Source organism: Scyliorhinus torazame, chromosome 8 (genome assembly GCF_047496885.1).
Source record: "Scyliorhinus torazame isolate Kashiwa2021f chromosome 8, sScyTor2.1, whole genome shotgun sequence".
In the NCBI taxonomy this organism is placed as follows: domain Eukaryota; kingdom Metazoa; phylum Chordata; class Chondrichthyes; order Carcharhiniformes; family Scyliorhinidae; genus Scyliorhinus; species Scyliorhinus torazame.
This window is the reverse complement of record NC_092714.1, coordinates 277,242,717-277,256,985: the sequence shown is the minus strand read 5'-3', so window position 1 is coordinate 277,256,985 and position 14,269 is coordinate 277,242,717. Positions and strand designations below refer to the sequence as shown.

The window sequence follows — 14,269 nt, the reverse complement described above, 5'->3', positions numbered from 1 at the left end:
ATTGGAGATTCTATAGTTAGGGGGATAGATAGGAGATTCTGTGGGAACGAAAGAGACTCGCGGTTGGTGTGTTGCCTCACAGGTGCCAGGGTCCGTGATGTCTCGGATCGTGTTTTCGAGATCCTTAAGGGGGAGAGGGAGCAGCCCCAAGTCATGGTCCACATAAGTACCAACGACATAGGTAGGAAAAGGGATAGGGATGTAAGGCAGGAATTGAGGGAGCTACGGTGGAAACTTAGATCTAGGACAAACAGAGTTATTATCTCTGGGTTGTTACCCGTGCCACGTGATAGCGAAACGAGGAATAGGGAGAGAGGAGTTGAACACGTGGCTACAGGGATGGTGCAGGAGGGATGATTTCAGTTTTCTGGATAATTGGGGCTCATTCTGGGGTCGGTGGGACCTCTACAAACAGGATGGTCTACACCTGGACCAGAGGGGTACCAATATCCTGGCGGGGAAATTTGCTAATGCTCTTCGGGAGGGTTTAAACTAGTTCAGCAGGGGCTTGGGAACCTGAATTGTAGCTCCAGTATACAGGAGGTTGAGAGTAGTGAGGTCATGAGTAAGGTTTCAAAGTTGCAGGAGTGTACTGGCAGGCAGGAAGGTGGTTTAAAGTGTGTCTTCTTCAATGCCAGGAGCATCCGGAATAAGGTGGGTAAACTTGCGGCATGGGTTGGTACCTGGGACTTCGATGTTGTGGCCATTTCGGAGACATGGATAGAGCAGGGACAGGAATGATTGTTGCAGGTGCCGGGGCTTAGATATTTCAGTAAGCTCAGGGAAGGTGGTAAAAGAGGGGGAGGGGTGGCATTGTTAATCAAGGACAGTATTACGGTGGCAGAAAGGACATTTGATGAGGACTCGTCTACTGAGGTAGTATGGGCTGAGGTTAGAAACAGGAAAGGAGAGGTCACCCTTTTAGGGGTTTTCTATAGGCCTCCGAAAAGTTCCAGAGATATAGAGGAAAGGATTGCAAAGATGATTCTGGATAGGAGCGAAAGCAACAGGGTAGTTGTTATGGGGGACTTTAACTTTCCAAATATTGACTGGAAACGCTATAGTTCGAGTACTTTAGATGGGTCTGTTTTTGTCCAATGTGTGCAGGAGGGTTTCCTGACACAGTCTGTAGATAGGCCAACGAAACGCGAGGCTGTATTGGATTTGGTACTGGGTAATGAACCAGGACAGGTGATAGAATTGAAGGTAGGTGAGCACTTTGGTGATAGTGACCACAATTCAATTACGTTTACTTTAATGATGGAAAGGGATAGGTATATACCGCAGGGCAAGAGTTATATCTGGGGGAAAGGCAATTATGATGCGATGAGGCAAGACTTAAGATGCATCAGATGGAGAGGAAAACTGCAGAGGATGGGCACAATGGAAATGTGGAGCTTGTTCAAGGAACAGCTATTGCGTGTCCTTGATAGGTATGTACCTGTCAGGCAGGGAGGAAGTGGTCGAGGGTGGGAACCGTGGTTTACTAAAGCAGTCAAAACACTTGTCAAGAGGAAGAAGGAGGCTTATGTAAAGATGAGACATGAAGGTTCAGTTAGGGCGCTCGAGAGTTACAAGCTAGCTAGGAAGGACCTAAAGAGAGAGCTAAGAAGAGCCAGGAGGGGACATGAGAAGTCTTTGGCAGGTAGGATTAAGGATAACCCTAAAGCTTTCTATACATATGTCAGGAATAAAAGAATGACTAGGGTAAGAGTAGGGCCAGTCAAGGACAGTAATGGGAAGTTGTGTGTGGAGTCGGAGGAGACAGGAGAGGTGCTAAATGAATATTTTTTGTCAGTATTCACACAGGAAAAAGACAATGTTGTCGAGGAGAATACTGAGATACAGGCTACTATACTAGAAGGGCTTGAGCTTCATAAGGAGGAGGTGTTAGCAATTCTGGAAAGTGTGAAAATAGATAAGTCCCCTGGGCCGGATGGGATTTATCCTAGGATTCTCTGGGAAGCTAGGGTTGAGAGTGCTGAGCCTTTGGCTTTGATCTTTAAGTCATCTTTGTCTACAGGAATAGTGCCAGAAGACTGGAGGATAGCAAATGTTGTCCCCTTGTTCAAGAAGGGGAGTAGAGACAACCCCGGTAACTATAGACCTGTGAGCCTTACTTCTGTTGTGGGCAAAGTCTTGGAAAGGTTTATAAAAGATAGGATGTATAATCATCTGGAAAGGAATAATTTGATCAGAGATAGTCAATACGGTTTTGTGAAGGGTAGGTCGTGCCTCACAAACCTTATTGAGTTCTTTGAGAAGGTGACCAAACAGGTGGATGAGGGTAAAGTAGTTGATGTGGTGTATATGGATTTCAGTAAAGCGTTTGATAAGGTTCCCCACGGTAGGCTACTGCAGAAAATACGGAGGCATGGGATTCAGGGTGATTTAGCAGTTTGGATCAGAAATTGGCTAGCTGGAAGAGACAAAGGGTGGTGGTCGATGGGAAATGTTCAAACTGGAGTCTAGTTATTAGTGGTGTACCACAAGGATCTGTTTTGGGGCCACTGCTGTTTGTCATTTTTATAAATGACCTGGAGGAGGGCGTAGAAGGATGGGTGAGTAAATTTGCAGATGACACTAAAGTCGGTGGAGTTGTGGACAGTGCGGAAGGATGTTACAGGTTACAGAGGGACATAGATAAGCTGCAGAGCTGACAAATGGAGTTTAATGCAGAAAAGTGTGAGGTGATTCAATTTGGAAGGAATAACAGGAAGACAGAATACTGGGCTAATGGTGAGATTCTTGGTAGTGTGGATGAGCAGAGAGATCTCGGTCTCCATGTACATAGATCCCTGAAAGTTGCCACTCAGGTTGAGAGGGTTTTTAAAAAGGCATATGGTGTGTTAGCTTTTATTGGTAGAGGGATTGAGTTTCAGAGCCATGAGGTCATGTTGCAGCTGTACAAAACTCTGGTGCGGCCACATTTGGAGTATTGCATGCAATTCTGGTCGCCGCATTATAGGAAGTATGTGGAAGCATTGGAAAGGGTGCAGAGGAGATTTACCAGAATGTTGCCTGGTATGGAGGGAAGATCTTATGAGGGAAGGCTGAGGGACTTGAGGCTGTTTTCGTTAGAGAGAAGGTTAAGAGGTGACTTAACTGAGGCATACAAGATGATCAGAGGATTAGATAGGGTGGACAGTGAGAGCCTTTTTCCTCGGTTGGTGATGTCTAGCACAAGGGGACATAGCTTTAAAATGAGGGGAGATAGATATGACAGATGTCAGAGGTAGGTTCTTTACTCAAAGAGTAGTAAGGGCGTGGAATGCCCTGCCTGCAACAGTAGTGAACTCGCCAACACTAAGGGTATTCAAATGGTCATTGGATAGACATATGGACGATAAGGCAATAGTGCAGATGGGGTTTAGTGGTTTCACAGGTCGGCACAACATCGAGGGCCGAAGGGCCTGTACTGCGCTGTAATGTTCTATGTCTGTACATTGTTTGCTACTTTACTCTCATATTCCCTTTCATTATCAATTTCTTGGTCATTCTTTGCTAAAATCTCAAATTCTCTCAATCCTCAGACTTACTACTCTTATTCTTTTTGACAATATACCATTCTTCCTATAACTTAAACTTCTATTTAGTCACTGGCGCCACTTTTCCAAACAAGTTTTTATTCTATCAGAGAAAGCATATTTGTTGTGAATTACTAATTAATTATTTAATTTCTTGCCATTGCTTATCTACCATCATAATATTAAAATAGTTTTCTAATCTACCTACCCTGATGCCCACGATGGTTTACCTTGCTCAGATATAAGACTCTACCTTCAGAACAAATCATTCTCAAACTCAAAATAAAATTCCAACATATTGTGGTCACTCTTTCCCAGATCTCCTTTACTACAAGTTAATAATTAACCCTCTCTCTTTGCACAATGCTACAGCTAAAATAGCTTTTTCCCCAGTTGATCCCCCATCTAGAAAACCATCTTGTATACATTACACAAACTTGTCCTTCAAACTATTACTGCAAATTTGGTTCCCCAGTCTATATAAATATTAAACACTCGCAGGATTATCTGCATTACCCCTGTTACATGCACCAGTACAAACAGATTATCTGGTGATTATGACATTGTTGTTTGTGGAAGCTTGCTGTGCACAAATTAGATGCCATGTTTCCCTCCATTTCAACAGTAACTACACTTCAACAGTACTTTCTTGGCCAAAATGTGCTTTAGGACGTCATAAAATTATACAAGAAGCTATATAGAACATAGAACAATACAGCGCAGTACAGGCCCTTCGGCCCACGATGTTGCACCGAAACAAAAGCCATCTAACCTACACTATGCCATTATCATCCATATGTTTATCCAATAAACTTTTAAATGCCCTCAATGTTGGCGAGTTCACTACTGTAGCAGGTAGGGCATTCCACGGCCTCACTACTCTTTGCGTAAAGAACCTACCTCTGACCTCTGTCCTATATCTATTACCCCTCAGTTTAAAGTTATGTCCCCTCGTGCCAGCCATATCCATCCGCGGGAGAAGGCTCTCACTGTCCACCCTATCCAACCCCCTGATCATTTTGTATGCCTCTATTAAGTCTCCTCTTAACCTTCTTCTCTCCAACGAAAACAACCTCAAGTCCATCAGCCTTTCCTCATAAGATTTTCCCTCCATACCAGGCAACATCCTGGTAAATCTCCTCTGCACCCGCTCCAAAGCCTCCACGTCCTTCCTATAATGCGGTGACCAGAACTGTACGCAATACTCCAAATGCGGCCGGACCAGAGTTCTGTACAGCTGCAACATGACCTCCCGACTCCGGAACTCAATCCCTCTACCAATAAAGGCCAACACTCCATAGGCCTTCTTCACAACCCTATCAACCTGGGTGGCAACTTTCAGGGATCTATGTACATGGACACCTAGATCCCTCTGCTCATCCACACTTTCAAGAACTTTACCATTAGCCAAATATTCCGCATTCCTGTTATTCCTTCCAAAGTGAATCACCTCACACTTCTCTACATTAAACTCCATTTGCCACCTCTCAGCCCAGCTCTGCAGCTTATCTATATCCCTCTGTAACCTGCTACATCCTTCCACACTATCGACAACACCACCGACTTTAGTATCGTCTGCAAATTTACTCACCCACCCTTCTGCGCCTTCCTCTAGGTCATTGATAAAAATGACAAACAGCAACGGCCCCAGAACAGATCCTTGTGGTACTCCACTTGTGACTGTACTCCATTCTGAACATTTCCCATCAACCACCACCCTCTGTCTTCTTTCAGCTAGCCAATTTCTGATCCACATCTCTAAATCACCCTCAATCCCCAGCCTCCGTATTATTTGCAATAGCCTACCGTGGGGAACCTTATCAAACGCTTTGCTGAAATCCATATACACCACATCAACTGCTCTACCCTCGTCTACCTGTTCAGTCACCTTCTCAAAGAACTCAATAAGGTGTGTGAGGCATGACCTACCCTTCACAAAGCCATGCTGACTATCCCTGATCATATTATTCCTATCTAGATGATTATAAATCTTGTCCCTTATAATCCCCTCCAAGACTTTACCCACTACAGACGTGAGGCTCACCGGTCTATAGTTGCCGGGGTTGTCTCTGCTCCCCTTTTTGAACAAAGGGACCACATTTGCTGTCCTCCAGTCCTCTGGCACTATTCCTGTAGCCAATGATGACATAAAAATCAAAGCCAAAGGTCCAGCAATCTCTTCCCTGGCCTCCCAGAGAATCCTAGGATAAATCCCATCAGGTCCCGGGGACTTATCTATTTTCAGCCTGCCCAGAATTGCCAACACCTCTTCCCTACGTACCTCAATGCCATCTATTCTATTAGCCTGGGGCTCAGCATTCTCCTCCACAACATTATCTTTTTCCTGAGTGAATACTGACGAAAAATATTCATTTAGTATCTCGCCTATCTCTTCAGACTCCACACACAATTTCCCATCCCTGTCCTTGACTGGTCCTACTCTTTCCCTAGTCATTCGCTTATTCCTGACATACCTATAGAAAGCTTTTGGGTTTTCCTTGATCCTTCCTGCCAAATACTTTTCATGTCCCCTCCTTGCTCGTCTTAGCTCTCTCTTTAGATCCTTCCTCGCTACCTTGTAACTATCCATCGCCCCAACCGAAACTTCACACTTCATCTTCACATAGGCCTTCTTCTTCCTCTTAACAAGAGATTCCACTTCCTTGGTAAACCACGGTTCCCTCGCTCGACGCCTTCCTCCCTGTCTGACCGGTACATACTTATCAAGAACACGCAGTAGCTGATCCTTGAACAAGCCCCACTTATCCAGTGTGCCCAACACTTGCAGCCTACTTCTCCACCTTATCCCCCCCAAGTCACGTCTAATGGCATCATAATTGCCCTTCCCCCAGCTATAACTCTTGCCCTGCGGTGTATACTTATCCCTTTCCATCATTAACGTAAACGTCACCGAATTGTGGTCACTGTCCCCAAAGTGCTCTCCTACCTCCAAATCCAACACCTGGCCTGGTTCATTACCCAAAACCAAATCCAACGTGGCCTCGCCTCTTGTTGACCTGTCAACATATTGTTTCAGGAAACCCTCCTGCACACACTGTACAAAAAACGACCCATCTATTGAACTCGAACTATATCTTTTCCAGTCAATATTTGGAAAGTTAAAGTCTCCCATAATAACTACCCTGTTATTTTCGCTCATATCCAGAATCATCTTCGCCATCCTTTCCTCTACATCCCTAGAACTATTAGGAGGCCTATAAAAAACTCCCAACAGGGTGACCTCTCCTTTCCTGTTTCTAACTTCAGCCAATACTACCTCGGAAGAAGAGTCCCCATCTAGCATCCTCTCCGCCACCGTAATACTGCTCTTGACTAGCAGCGCCACACCTCCCCCTCTTTTGCCTCCTTCTCTGAGCTTACTAAAACACCTAAACCCCGGAACCTGCAACATCCATTCCTGTCCCTGCTCTATCCATGTCTCCGAAATGGCCACAACATCGAAGTCCCAGGTACCAACCCACGCTGCCAGTTCCCCTACCTTGTTTCGTATACTCCTGGCATTGAAGTAGACACACTTCAAACCACCTACCTGAACGCTGGCCCCCTCCTGCGACGTCAAATCTGTGCTCCTGACCTCTATACTCTCATTCCCCCTTACCCTAAAACTACAATCCAGGTTCCCATGCCCCTGCTGCATTAGTTTAAACCCCCCCAAAGAGCACTAACAAATCTCCCCCCCAGGATATTTGTGCCCCTCAGGTTCAGATGTAGACCATCCTGTCTGTAGAGGTCCCACCTTCCCCAGAAAGAGCCCCAGTTATCCAAAAATCTGAAACCCTCCCGCCTGCACCATCCCTGTAGCCACGTGTTTAAATGCTCTCTCTCCCTATTCCTCATCTCACTATCACGTGGCACGGGCAACAACCCAGAGATAACAACTCTGTTTGTTCTAGTTCTGAGCTTCCATCCTAGCTCCCTGAAAGCCTGCCTGACATCCTTGTCCCCTTTCCTACCTATGTCGTTGGTGCCAATGTGGACCACGACTTGGGGCTGCTCCCCCTCCCCCCTAAGGACCCGGAAAACACGATCCGAGACATCACGTACCCTTGCACCTGGGAGGCAACATACCAAACGTGTAGGCCATGTATACATGTAGGCCAGTACTCATTGGAGTTTAGAGGGATGAGAGGCGGCCTTATTGAGACATGGGGAGAGGCAGGAGAATAGGGATGAGAAAATATCAGCCATGAATGAATGGCGGAGCAGACTCGATGGGCTGAGTGGCCCAATTCTGTTCCTATGTCTTATGGTCTTACATGAGGGGGGATATCATAGAAACCGAGAAAACAGGACTCGATAGGGTAGATGCAAGACTGTTGATCCCGATGGTGGGGGTGTCCAGAACCAGGGGTCACAGACTGAGGATACGGGGTGCACCATTTAGGACAGAGATGACGAGAATTTTCCTCACCCAGAGAGTGGTGAGCCTGTGGAATTCGTTACCACAGAAAGTAGTTGAGGCCAAAACATTGTATGTTTTGAAGCAGCAGTTAGATAAAGCACTTGAGGGTGAAGTGGATCAAAGGATATGGGGAAAGCGGGATTAGGCTATTGAGTTGGATGATCAGCCAGGATGAATGGAGCAGGCTCGAAGGGCCGAATGACCTCCTCCAGCTCCTATTTTCTATGTTTCTATGTATAGGATTCTCAGAGAACTTGATACAGTAGATGCTGAAAGGATGTTTCCTCTTGTGGGAGAGTCTAGGACCAGAGGGCATAAACTCAGAGTGAGGAATCACCCATTTACGACTGGGATGAGGAGAGATTTCTTCTCTCAGAAGGTAGTGAATCAGTGAAATTCTGTACCGCAGAAGGCTGAGGTATGTTCAGGGCAGAGGTGGCAAGGTGGCAGTGACTAGCACTGCTGCCTCACGGTGCTGAGGACCTGGGTTCAATCACGGCCCCGGGTCACTCTGTGTGGAGTTTGCATTCTCCCTGTGTCTGCGTGGGTCTCACCCCCACAACCCAAAGATGTGCAGGATAGGTGGATTGGCCACACTAAATTGCCCCTTAATTGGGTAAAAGAAGAAAAAGACCGTGCAGTGTGGAGATAGACAGATTTTTAATCAGTGAGGGATCAGACTTCCAGCGTGGGAGGGGGCGGTTTAGGTGGGGGTTAAATAGGGGAGTGCGACTGTTTGGGGAACTGCTACACTAGCGAGCAGGCTGGTGTACGGAAGTTCAATCATCCTCAAGAATTCTCCTTTTTCTCCCACATACACTTTTTTGTTGTAGGAAAAAAAGTGCATCCAGGGGTAACAAAGGCAGAATACTCTGTGATTATAATCTACGACCACGCGCCATATTACATGGAATAAGGTTGGAGGGGGGCTGGGTCCAACGCCCGCAAAGCCCCCCCTCCCCCTCCCCCCCCCCAATGGAAGCTGGACACAGCTCTCCATGTCGATAAGGAATTCCATACAAAGATCCCAAGCCATCGACGGTTATGTAACCTGCAACCAAAATGGGGAGGTCTCACCCTCCACGTTCGTGGAGGCACTGAAGGCGATGATCAGGAAAGAAAATCTCAGTTTAGGGGACAGGAAAGAAAGAGTGGCTGATCGACTCCGTACTGGAGGTGGATCGGGCATGCTCCATGGCCCCAACCATGGAACTGCTGGCAGAGGAGAAAAAGCTGCAGATGGAATCTGATCTGCTCTCCACAGAGGGCAGTCCACCAGCTCTGCCAGGCACGAAGATGGAGACAAGGCCAGCCGCACACAGACACACGAGCTAAGAAAACAAGCAGCTGTGAAAGAGATAGCGCAAGTTAGGGACAGAAATGGTCGGATGGTAGCGGTCCCAAACAAGGTTAACAAGGCCTTTGCAAACTTTTACCGAGGACTATACACCTCCGAACCCTGGCGGGGAGGGGGACTGGACTTAGTGATGGAACAGTTCCCTGACAGACTGGATATACCAGTGGTGGGGAAGGACAGGAAACATGGGCTGAAAGCACTGCTAGAGCTGGGAAATATCGTGGAATGCATTAATTCCATGCAGTCAGGGAAAGCACCGGGACCGGAAGGGTTCCCGGTAGTCCTTTGTAAAGAATTTACAGCAGCGCTGGCCCTGCACTTGCGGGAGATGTTCAACAACTCACAGTCAAAGGGGGCCCTGGCGCCCACGCAAGCCTCAATCTCATTGATCCCCAAAAAGGACAAAGACCCGACAGACTGTGGAGCATAAAGACCCATCTCTCTTTAACACCGATACAAAAGTCCCAAGGAAAGGACTGACAAGGTGTCTGTAGAGCTGCCTGCCCGAAGTGATTGCGCAAGATCAGACCGGGATTGTCGAGGGCAAGCAACGAGCAACGAACATCAGACCCCTGCTGAATGTAATAATGACTCCATCCGGGGAGAGGACACCAGAGGTGATCATCTCCCTGGAAGCGGTACCTCAGAGGCACTTGAACTGTTTGGGTTTGGAGCAGAGTTCATCGCATGGGTAAAGCTCGTGTACAGCGCTCCTATGGCGAGCGACAAATACCACCAGCTCCGAATACTTTTGGAACTCTCCGAACGGGTGCCGGAATGTGGCGACTAGGGGCTTTTCACAGTAACTTTATTGAAGCCTACTTGTGACAATAAGTGATTATGATTATTTTGGCTGCACAGGGGAATAAGGCAGGGGTGTCCGCTATCCCCACTCTTCTTCACAGTGACAATCGAACCACTGGCCATTGCCCTTAGATCAGCCGAGTGGTGGACGGGCATTTGGAGAGGGGGCAGAGAGCACAGAGTCTCGCTCTATGCGGATGCCTTGCTCCCTCGACGTGTCAAACCTCCTAGCCAGCATGGGAAATAGAGACCCCTTAGGGAGTTCGGTGCCAAGGGCAGCACGGTGGCTGCAGATCCCAGTGTCACTGTCCGTGTGGAGTTTGCACATTCTCCCTGTGTCTGCATGGGTCTCATTCCCACAACCCAAAGATGTGCAGGGTAGGTGGATTGGCCACGCTAAATTGTCCCTTAATTGGAAAAACATTTTTAAAATTGCTCACTAATTGCCAGGCGGAGCCTTCTGCTAGGCTCGAAGTTGGCAGCGCCACCCAGGGTCTCAGAGTGGCTCTGAAATCTGACAGAATTCCTACAACTAGAAAAAATAAAATTCTCAATAAGGGGGTCCGAGGAGAGATTCCACGACACGTGGAAGAAATTCACAAACCTCTTTGCAAACCTGTTCGCAACCAGCAACTAACTGGGGGCATGCCAAACCGGGAAGGCAGGCCATCCCAACCTCAATCGAGGGGGAATGAGGCAGGAGAGTAGTGTTGGCCTACTTCTGCTAGGTTGAACCATGTCAGGGTGAGCCAGGCTCACTGGCCAGCGAGTCATTTGATGTCCATGTTTGTATGTTTAGTACAGCGAGCTAGACAGCTGGTTTGTGATGCAGAACAAGGCCAGCAGCGCGGGTTCAATTCCCGTACCAGCTTACACGAACAGGCGCCGGAATGTGGCGACATGGGGCTTTTCACAGTAGCTTCATACTTGTGACAATAAAAGGTTATTATTATTATACACAGATACCTCAACAGCAAGGTTCCCAGAACAAGTGGAAGAGTAAAGACGCCTACAGCTGAAAACTCAGTTCCTCCAGATGTTCATTTAACTCTGGCCTTCCCCTTTCAGGGATAGGCAGACACAGCCTAGGGCACAGCTGCAGATCTTGACCCTGGCAGGAAGAACACCTTGTGAATGACTTCATGCCATTCTAAGATAAAACAGGAAGGAATTTTACATGTGGGGGGAGAGGGAGGCACAAACTGGTCAGTGTGGGAATGGGGGGGGGGGGGGGGGCGACAGCCACAAAGGGTGGGGGAGACAGACACAAAATGCTATTTTCAACATTTTAGTCTCAATATTTTTCCAAGATACCGGTATCCCATGGTAAAAAAAATCTCCAATTGTTGTGAGACCAGCATTTAATTTGCCTGACTGACTAAAGATAGCCAGTGGCATCAAATACTGTTACCACCAGAAACTGGGCTTGTCAATGTGAATTTATGTAGCACGAATAATGTCGTATAACAGCATAAGACAGGAGGACTAACAAACTTTGGACACCAAGATCCGAGTGACAAACAACTTGGTCAGGTTTTAAGGAACATCTTGAAGGACACTTTAAGCAGTTATTATAGAGCCTAGAACAGGACATAGGTAGTTGAAGTCAGTCACCAACGGTACAGCGGTGGAAGTAGCAGATGTGCAGCAGGCCAGGCACAGCAGAGGAGAATCTTCCAACTACTTTGAAAGGTAACAAAACATTTATACATACGGGACGTGGAGCAGGAAACTAAAGAAATAACAGAGCTTCTTCGCTTTTCACTTTGCACCAGGAATTTAAGTGCAAATGCTGCTATGATGCACGCTGCATCGGCAACCATCCCAAATAAATAACCAGTACATCTGTTTTTACTGTTTGCCAGCACACCGGAGAGAACTCCCCTGTTCTTCGAATAGTGTGGTGGGATCTTTCACATTCTCCTGAAAGGGCCTACAAGAGTTTACTGTCTTACATGAATAAAGACAGTAAGAAGTCTTACAACACCCAGGTTAAAGTCCTACAGGTCTGTTTCGAATCACTAGCTTTCGGAGCACAGCTCCTTCCTCAGGTGAATGAAGAGGTGGGTTCCAGAAACATACATATAATATATATATATATACATATATAGACAAAGTCAAAGATGCAAGACGATACTTTGAATGAGAGTCTTTCCACGTAATTAAGTCTTTACAGGTCCAGACAGAAACAACTGGAGAGAGGGATAATCCCAGGTTAAAGAGGTGTGAATTGTCGCAAGTCAGGACAGTTGGTAGGATTTCGCAAGCCCAGGCCAGATGGTGGGGGGTCCTAAACCGACAAAGTACCTTTTGTCGTCCAGTACTTGCCCGGAGCGGAGAAATTACGACATCTTCTTCGCAGCCTTCAACACGTCATCGATGAAGATGAACATCTTGCCACGGTCATCCCCACACCCCCACTACTTGCCTTCAAATCGCACAATCTCAAACAAACCATTGCTGCCGCAAACTACCCAGCCTTCAGGACAGCGACCACGACACCACACAACCCTGCCATGGAATTCTCTGCAAGACGTGCCAGATCATCAACATGGGTACCACCATTACACGCGAGAACACCACCCGCCAGGTACGTAGTACATACTCGTGCGACTCGGCCAACATTGTCTACCTCATATGCTGCAGGAAAGGATGTTCCAAAGCACGGTGCATTGGCGAGACCATGCAGACGCTGCGACAACGGATGAACGGACATCGCACGACAATCACCTGGCAGGAATGTTCCCTTCCAGTCGGGGAACACTTCAGCAGTCAAGGGCATTCAGCCTCTGATCTTCACGGAAGCGTTCTCCAAGGCGGCCTTCAGGACACGCGACAACGCAGAATCGCCGGTCAGAAACTTATAGCCAAGTTCCGCACACGAGTATGGCCTCCACCGGGACCTTGGATTCATGTTGCATTACATTCATCCCCCACCATCTGGCCTGCGAAATCCTACCAACTGTCCTGGTTTGAGACAATTCACACCTCTTTAACCTGGGATTATCCCTCTCTTCAGTTGCTCCGACTTGTGTAGTCGTGGCCGAGTGGTTAAGGCGATGGACTAGAAATCCATTGGGGCCTCCCCGCGCAGGTTCGAATCCTGCCGACTACGTATATTCTTTAGGGCAGCACGGTAGCATTGTGGATAGCACAATTGCTTCACAGCTCCAGGGTCCCAGGTTCGATTCCTGGCTTGGGTCACTGTCTGTGCGGAGTCTGCACATCCTCCCCATGTGTGCGTGGGTTTCCTCCGGGTGCTCCGGTTTCCTCCCACAGTCCAAAGATGTGCGGGTTAGGTGGATTGGCCATGCTAAATTGCTACAGGCCATACGGTCCTGTAAAAACTTAATTACCTGGAAAGACACGCATTCAAAGTATCGTCTTGCATCTTTGACTTTGTCTATATACATGCTTCTGGAACCTACCTCTTCATTTACCCGAGGAAGGAGCTGTGCTCCGAAAGCTAGTGATTCGAAACAAACCTGTTGGACTTTAACCTGGTGCTCTAAGACTTCTTACTGTGCTCACCCCAGTCCCAACGTTGGCCTCTCCACATCATGAATAAAGACAAACACCTCAGACAGTGCAGAGCCCCCTCTGTATTAGAATGCTAACCTTTACTGATAAGGACCTGGCTGGAATGCTTTCCCCAGTTTTGGGCGACACTTTAGGAAGGATGTCACTGTGTTGGCAAGGGTGCAGAGGAGATTCATTCAAATTCACCAGGAATAGGTGGAGAGACTGGAGAAGCTGGGACTGTTCTCCTTAGAGCAGACTAGGTCACGGTATTCAAAATGAAGAAGGGTTTTGATAGAGTGAATAAGGAGGGACTGTCCCTAGTTGCAGAAAACACAGATTTGAGATGATTGGCAAAGAACTAAAGGTGGTTTGAGGAAAACGTTATTTTACTCAAAGTCACGATGATCTGAAATGCACTGCCAGAAAAGGGTGGTAGAAGCAGATTCAGTAACTTACAAATGGGAATTCAACACATAATTGAAAAGAATAATCTTGCAGGAATTAAGGGGAAAGAGCAGGGGACTTGGACCTATTGGGTAGCTATTTCAAAGAGCAAGCACAGACATAATGGGCCGAATGGTTTCCTTCTGTGATGCAACTTACATGGAGCATGTTTGAATTAGTAAAACATTACAA

The 14,269-nt window shown here is 47.2% G+C and overlaps 1 protein-coding gene and 1 non-coding gene across 2 annotated transcripts in view; one reads left to right on the top strand and one right to left on the bottom strand.

Annotated features, from left to right (window-relative positions):
- chd6 (chromodomain helicase DNA binding protein 6) overlaps positions 1-14,269 on the bottom strand; it is a 338,615-nt gene that overhangs the window by 272,634 nt on the left and 51,712 nt on the right. The gene's annotated exons all lie outside the window — the stretch shown is intronic.
- trnas-aga (transfer RNA serine (anticodon AGA)) lies at positions 13,145-13,226 on the top strand. The gene has a single exon. It is a non-coding gene; the product is annotated as a tRNA-Ser (tRNA).